Source organism: Lissotriton helveticus, chromosome 8 (genome assembly GCF_964261635.1).
Source record: "Lissotriton helveticus chromosome 8, aLisHel1.1, whole genome shotgun sequence".
Lineage (NCBI taxonomy): Eukaryota > Metazoa > Chordata > Amphibia > Caudata > Salamandridae > Lissotriton > Lissotriton helveticus.
Genome location: NC_136069.1, coordinates 1,711,827,398 through 1,711,834,103, shown reverse-complemented (window position 1 = coordinate 1,711,834,103; position 6,706 = coordinate 1,711,827,398).

Below are 6,706 nucleotides of genomic sequence, written 5' to 3'. Positions count from 1 at the left end.
GAGAGTCCCTTAGCTGAAACCAATACTCCACATGGCCATCTATGTAGGAGGGGGGCTGACCAAGAGGAGGGGCAGAATGGCACCCTTATGTGCACACAAGAAAAGCAATGAACAGGACATCCCCAGTATCAAGAGAGGAAGGCGAAGCCTTCGCGCAACCATTTTGTCATCTACTGGCTTGCTGGACAGAAAGGAGAGGCCAGTACAACAGACCTTGGCTGGAGGAGGGATCCTTTGAGCCAGAGCACACGTCCATCATGGAAGAATGCATTTGGAACAGAGAGGGAGATCCACGATGGAACTACACCTACCATGCAGGTTAGAAGATCAGAGTGCTATGTCGAAGAGAACCCAACGTAGCCACTCCACACCTGGATCATCAAATGACCGCCGTGGGCTCTCAATCCACGAACAGGTTGTACTACATATGTTCACTCATACCTCACGCCGTAGGCACAGATAGGCTTTACATATCCCAAGAGATAACCCCAGAGAAAGCAAAATGTCTCATCCACCTGTACCTATGTAGAATTCAGGATGTTGAAGCATGACGAGGAGACGGCGTTGATTTGTCTGGTCATGGAGAGGGAGGAGTCCAGGATGAAGCCCAGGTTGCGTGCATGGTCTGTTGGTTTGGGTGCGCTGCCCAGGGCGGGGGGCCACCAGGAGTCGTCCCAGGCGGAGGGTGAAGATCCCAGGATGAGGACTTCCGTCTTGTCCGAGTTCAGTTTCAGGCGACTGTTCATCATCCACTTGGCAACTTCTGTCATCCCTTCGTGTAGGTTGGCTCTGGCGGTGGTGGGGTCGGTGGTGAGGGAGAGGATCAACTGGGTGTCGTCGGCGTAGGAGATGATGTTGAGGTTGTGTTGGCGAGCGATGGCTGCGAGGGGGCTCATGTAGACGTTGAAGAGGGTTGGGCTGAGCGAGGAGCCTTGAGGAACGCCGCAGATGACTTTGGTGGCTTCTGATCTGAACGGGGGGAGGCGGACTCTCTGTGTCCTTCCGGCGAGGAAGGAGATGATCCACTCCAGTGCCTTCTCCTGGATTCCGACGTTGCTGAGGCGCTGCACTAGGGTGCGGTGGCAGACAGTGTCGAAGGCCGCGGAGAGGTCTAGGAGGATGAGGGCCGCTGTTTCTACGTTGTCGAGAAGTGCTCGGATGTCATCGGTGGCTGCGATCAGGGCAGTCTCGGTGCTGTGGTTGGCCCGGAATCCAGAATGAGTGAGGTCGAGGGATCCGTTCGTCTCGAGGAAGGCGGCCAGCTGCTTGTTGACGGTCTTCTCGATGACTTTTGCAGGAAAGGGGAGCAGCGAGATGGGGCGGTAGTTCTTGAGGTCGGTGGGGTCAGCTGATGGCTTCTTAAGTAGAGCGCTGAGTTCGGCGTGCTTCCAGCTCTCCGGGAAGGTAGCGGTGTCGAAGGAGGTGTTGATGATGTCCCGCAGGTGGGGTGCGAAGACACCGTCGGCCTTGTTGAAGACGTGGTGAGGGCAGGGGTTGGTCGGAGATCCGGAGTGGATGGAGTTCATCGTGCGGACGATGTCTTCGGTGCTGATCGGGGTCCAGGCGCGGAGGATGGTGGTGGGGGGCAGTGGTTCGGTCGTGGCGTGCGTCGGTTGAGTGCTGAAGCTGTTGTGTATGTCCGCGATCTTGTTGTAGAAGTAGGAGGCGAGGGAGTTGCAGAGGTCTTGTGAAGGGGTGATGTCGTTGTTTCCGGCGTTGGGATTGGAGAGCTCTTTGACGATGTTGAAGAGTTCCTTGCTGTTGTGTGCATTGTTGTCCAGTCGTTCCCTGAATGCAGTTTTCTTGGTGGCGTGAATCAGTTGGTGGTGTTTTCGGGTGGCGAGCTTGAGGGCAGTCATGTTGTCCGGTTTTGGGTCTCTGCGCCAGGCTTTCTCGAGGGCTCGGCAGTTCCTCTTGGAGCTCTTGAGTTCGTAGGTGAACCATGGTGCTTTCTTGCTGCCGGGTTTGCTAGACGGGGTCTTCAGAGGGGCGAGGTTGTCTGCGCAGTTGCTGAACCACTTTGCGAGGTTGGTGGCCGCCTGGCTGGGGTTCGTTGAGCCGGTGGGAGGGTTCTTGCCCAGTGAAGTCGTGAGCTGGTCGGCTGTGATCTTGTTCCAGCTTCTGCGTGCAACCTGTTTCTGGTGGTGGTGGATCGTGGTCCTTCTGAAGCTGAAGTGGACGCAGCTGTGGTCCGTCCAGTGGAGTCCGGTGGCGTGGCTGAAGGTGATGTCCTTGCTGGATGAGAACACTAGGTCAAGTGTGTGTCCGGCGTAGTGGGTGGGGGTGGTCACCAGCTGCTTGAGTCCGAGGTTTGCGAGGTTGTCCAGCAGGGTGGTGGTGTTGTGGTCGTTGTTGTTCTCCAGGTGGAAGTTGAGGTCCCCGAGGAGGATGTAGTCTGCGGAGGGGAGGGCGTGCGGGCTGATGAAGTCGGCGATGTCTTCGCTGAATTGTGTGCGTGGTCCCGGGGGTCTGTAGATGAGGGTGCCTCTGAGGGTGGTCTTGGGGTTGATGTGGATCTGGAAGTGCAGGTGTTCGGTAGGCGCGAGGGTGTCGTCGGTGTTGGTCGTGATGCGGATGGTGTTCCTGTGGATGATGGCGATGCCTGCTCCTGTCTGGTTGACGCGGTCCCTCCGGATGATCTTGTAGCCGTCCGGGATGGCGATGGCGATGTCGGGCGCTGAGGAGGCGTTCATCCAGGTTTCCGTGAGGAAGGCGACGTCCGGGGCTGTGGTATCGAGCAGGTTCCATAGCTCGACGGCGTGTCTGTGGACGGAGTGGGTGTTGAGCAGGATGCACTTCAGGTGGCTGCTGCTGGTGCTCGTCTTGGTTGGTGCTGGTGTAGTGCAGGTTCGGATGCAGGTGCACTTGCAGGAGTGGCAGCAGAAAGGTCTGTGGGTGCGCCTCGGGGTGGCTCGGTAGCAGCCAGGGATCCGGCCGGCGTTGAGTGCGTTGAGCTCGGTGGCGTCGTAGGTCCAGCGGGTGGGATGGTGTCTGCGGGGGCCAAGGGTCCTGGCACTGGGCGCGGTCCAGGCGTGGACGGGCGCAGACGGGCTTGCCTTAGGCGCGCCTTCGGCGCACCAGCGGCGCGCCCGCTGCGCGTGTCTGCTGCGCGGCCTCGCAGCGGCCGCCATATATGGGTAGCCGGGGAGGAGGGCTCAGCTGGGAGGCGGGGCTAGGGAGAAGCGGCAGGAAAAACAGGCGGCAAGGCCAGAAAACGACGAGGCCCAGAAAGGACGAAAAAACTGGCGAAAAAGCGGAAAAAATAAGGCAAAAGAAGAGGCGCTCTGGGGGCACTCACACAGGGTACACGGAGGAAGAGGGGTCAACAGGCAGCAATAACAATAACAATAACGGCGCTTTGGGCACTCACACGGGATACACGGGGGAAGAGGGGTCAGCAGGCAGACAAGGAGCAACAACGGCAATACGGAGAGAGCAGCGGACAAGGTAGCAAGGCAGCAGGCAAAGGCAGGTGAGCACTGGTGGCGCTGCAGAGGAGGGGGAGCGACCTACCCTGAGGTCAAGGGTCGCTCTGAATGCATAATAATGAGAATGTCAGTAAATATGATGATGATGTCAATGACCCCTTTGTTCTATGCACACACAGCAACAAGCTCATTTCATTGCTGTCAAATTCTTCCAAGATGACTTCCCCATCAACCCTGTTTCAGACTTACATGGTCAGACAGACTCTGTGACCCAAACCCAGGCCTACAGATTAATAGGTCACAAGTGGGGTTACCCAAAGACAAATATGCAACCTGGAGAAACCCTGATTCATCCTACGGATAGGCACTTACGGCACAAACAGGTCAGAGGAAATTATCCCCAACAAAACAAGTTTGGCAAAATCTTCACATTTCAAAAATACCACAAAGTTAGATGCCACATGTATGTAGGAACACGCCGCCAATCAGGAAACATCATGCACACCATATGTAGTTATCAAGCGCTCCTCTTGCTGTACATCTTGACAGATACACTCTGGTCCACCCTAGCTCTCCTGAGGTCAAGAGTCCTTGTAATCAGATAGTTGTACTTATAATTTATGACTAGGCCCCGGCCCAGATGCTCTACAAGGATGTGAAGTTGGTTTATTGTACCTCATGAACTGTATATATAGTCAGTCTATCTTCATTTCAGATGCTACACTGTCAATGCTATCTTGGCTGCTGTGTTTGATTAAACTAACTTGTTCTTGTTTTGTCAACGTCTCTTAACTTTAACATTTTTCAAGGTAAATTCATATCCAAGCAACAACTGCTTGTTCTTTACACCTATTGTGATGCCTTTATTTATTAAAAATCATTAGGATTTCACTGTGACTACTAGTCCTTCACACGCGGTGCAAAAGGGAGTGGTAATGGACGGAGCATCTGAACCAATCAAACACTCACACCCAGTCAAAAGATATGGGTTTAATCCATCACCGTTCTTTAGCCCACTCTGCCACCCCAGTTCAGACATGGCTATATGCAAATCAGTCTGACCCTGTGCCTCATGGGAACAGTCCAGCCCGAACTGCCAAGCCATGCCTTCCCCGGACCGGAAACAAGCTTCCGAAGACCGGTTTCTGGCATTACAGCCGTCTTCAGCCCGGCTTGCGTGAATCCAGTGGCAAGTGAGCAAGGGACTCACGTCTGAGCATACCCTGCCACACTTATGGCGGCCAAAGCGGTACAAAAGGGGGTGGTGATGGACGGAGCATCAGAACCAATCAAACACTCAAACCCAGTCAAAAGATATGGGTTTAATCCATCACCGTTATTTAGCCCACTCTGCCACCCCAGTTCAGACATGGCTATATGCAAATCAGTCTGACCCTGTACCTCATGGGAACAGTCCAGCCCGAACTGCCAAGCCATGCCTTCCCCGGACCGGAAACAAGCTTCCGAGGACCGGTTTCTGGCATTCCAGCCGTCTTCAGCCCGGCTTGCTTGAATCCAGTGGCAAAGTGAGCAAGGGACTCACGTCTGAGCATACCCTGCCACACTTATTGCGGCCAAAAGCGGTTCAGAGCTTTTCCACAATTCCAGAGAGTTTCTGTGACAGTGAAGCACACTCCTCCCACCCAAATGTTTAACTTTTGTTATGGTGTATACAATCACTTATGTTTGCATTTTCCCAGTACATGATCATTTTGTAATTACAAAACATTATTTATCTTGGTAGATATATTACGCAACTGAAGACAGGGCAACACAAGGGACACATCTGTTACATAACCTAACATGTGTATTTGTAAAGCGCACGCTCACCCAAGGGCATCTTGGAGCTGAATACCGGATGTTTATTGTTACCAACTCAATGGTACTCATTTTATCAACATTGGAAGGATGAAAGCAGTGGGGTTTGGAGCTGTGGCCGTGTGGTTGGACCCAGGCCCCTATGGTGGGCGCATTAGTCCACTAAGCCACCAGACCCGGCATTACCAGTGCACAGACACCTGGTCTAGGTGTGAGGGTCCCACTGCACATCAACTATGTGGTTTTTTTTTTATATCAAGCCGGCATCAGCAAGGGGTCCATTTCCTTACCTGCATTATATTCGGACACCATATTCTGTGACCATACCATAGTGGTCAGCTTCCCACTACGAACTCGCCGGGTGGCACGCATGGACCCTCATTCAGATTTTAAACTCCCTTCAAGAAACTCTCCTAGATAAAGCGATTTAGCCTCATGCCCTCTATCAAGCAGTTTCTCCTCCATTCCATTCCTGATCCCAAACAAATAAATGAAATCTTATAGCCATAAGTCAATAAATAATACACAGTCACATAACTGTGAAAAGGCCAGCACACACTGCGCCTAACGCATCTTCACGGACTGATTCAGACCATGGTCTTTCTGTAAGGGAAAGGAAACCAGAATACCTATTAGAAAGACACTTGGGACTGCTGATGACATCACAAGGTCATACCAAGGACACAATGTTGGCCACTAACAGAGTATCACATCTGTCCAGCGCTGGAGATAGCTGGGAGCAGGCAGAGGCATTCATGCTTTGGCACTGCTTCAAGCGTTTAGACACTACTAGTGTGTAAACACTTGAAGCAGTGAAAACATATAGCAAAGCTATATGTTTTAAAGTAATGCAGGTGGTCCAGTTCTCACAAGTGCAGGTAATGTGAATAATAAAATATGATACACATATGGACAAGACCGGGACTCCCACTCTATGTACTGGTCATCGTCTTACTCTGTGGCCCATTTGCTGTTTGTCCTTAGTGTGATGTTTGCATTTTTATCAATCAATCAATCAATCAAAGATAGCTTTATTCGATTTTACAGTAAAATCATAAATGCAAACAAAGTAAATACATCCAGAAAAACAGTTACAATAAATGTTTAAAAAGTATGTACAAATAAACATAAGTTACAAAATCAGTTTCACCTTTCCCAAGGGATGGTACAATAAAATAACACAATCATTAATATTCATATAGGTTTGCGATTATACCATAGTGGATCTACATCTGATCGCAAATTTCAGATACCTAAATACAGCAATGATAGTCTAAAGTTCAACGAGGGGTTATGGGAGTGTTCAGAATTATGTAGGCGCTCTACGGGTAGTGGTCAATGGGTCACTTGAAAAATAGGTGGTTGGTGCTACTTGCTCTGAGATAACCCTTGTCTCAGAAAGAGAAGGTGGAGGAAACCTCTTTCTTCTGTATATTTGAAAGCAAAATCAAGCGCACACA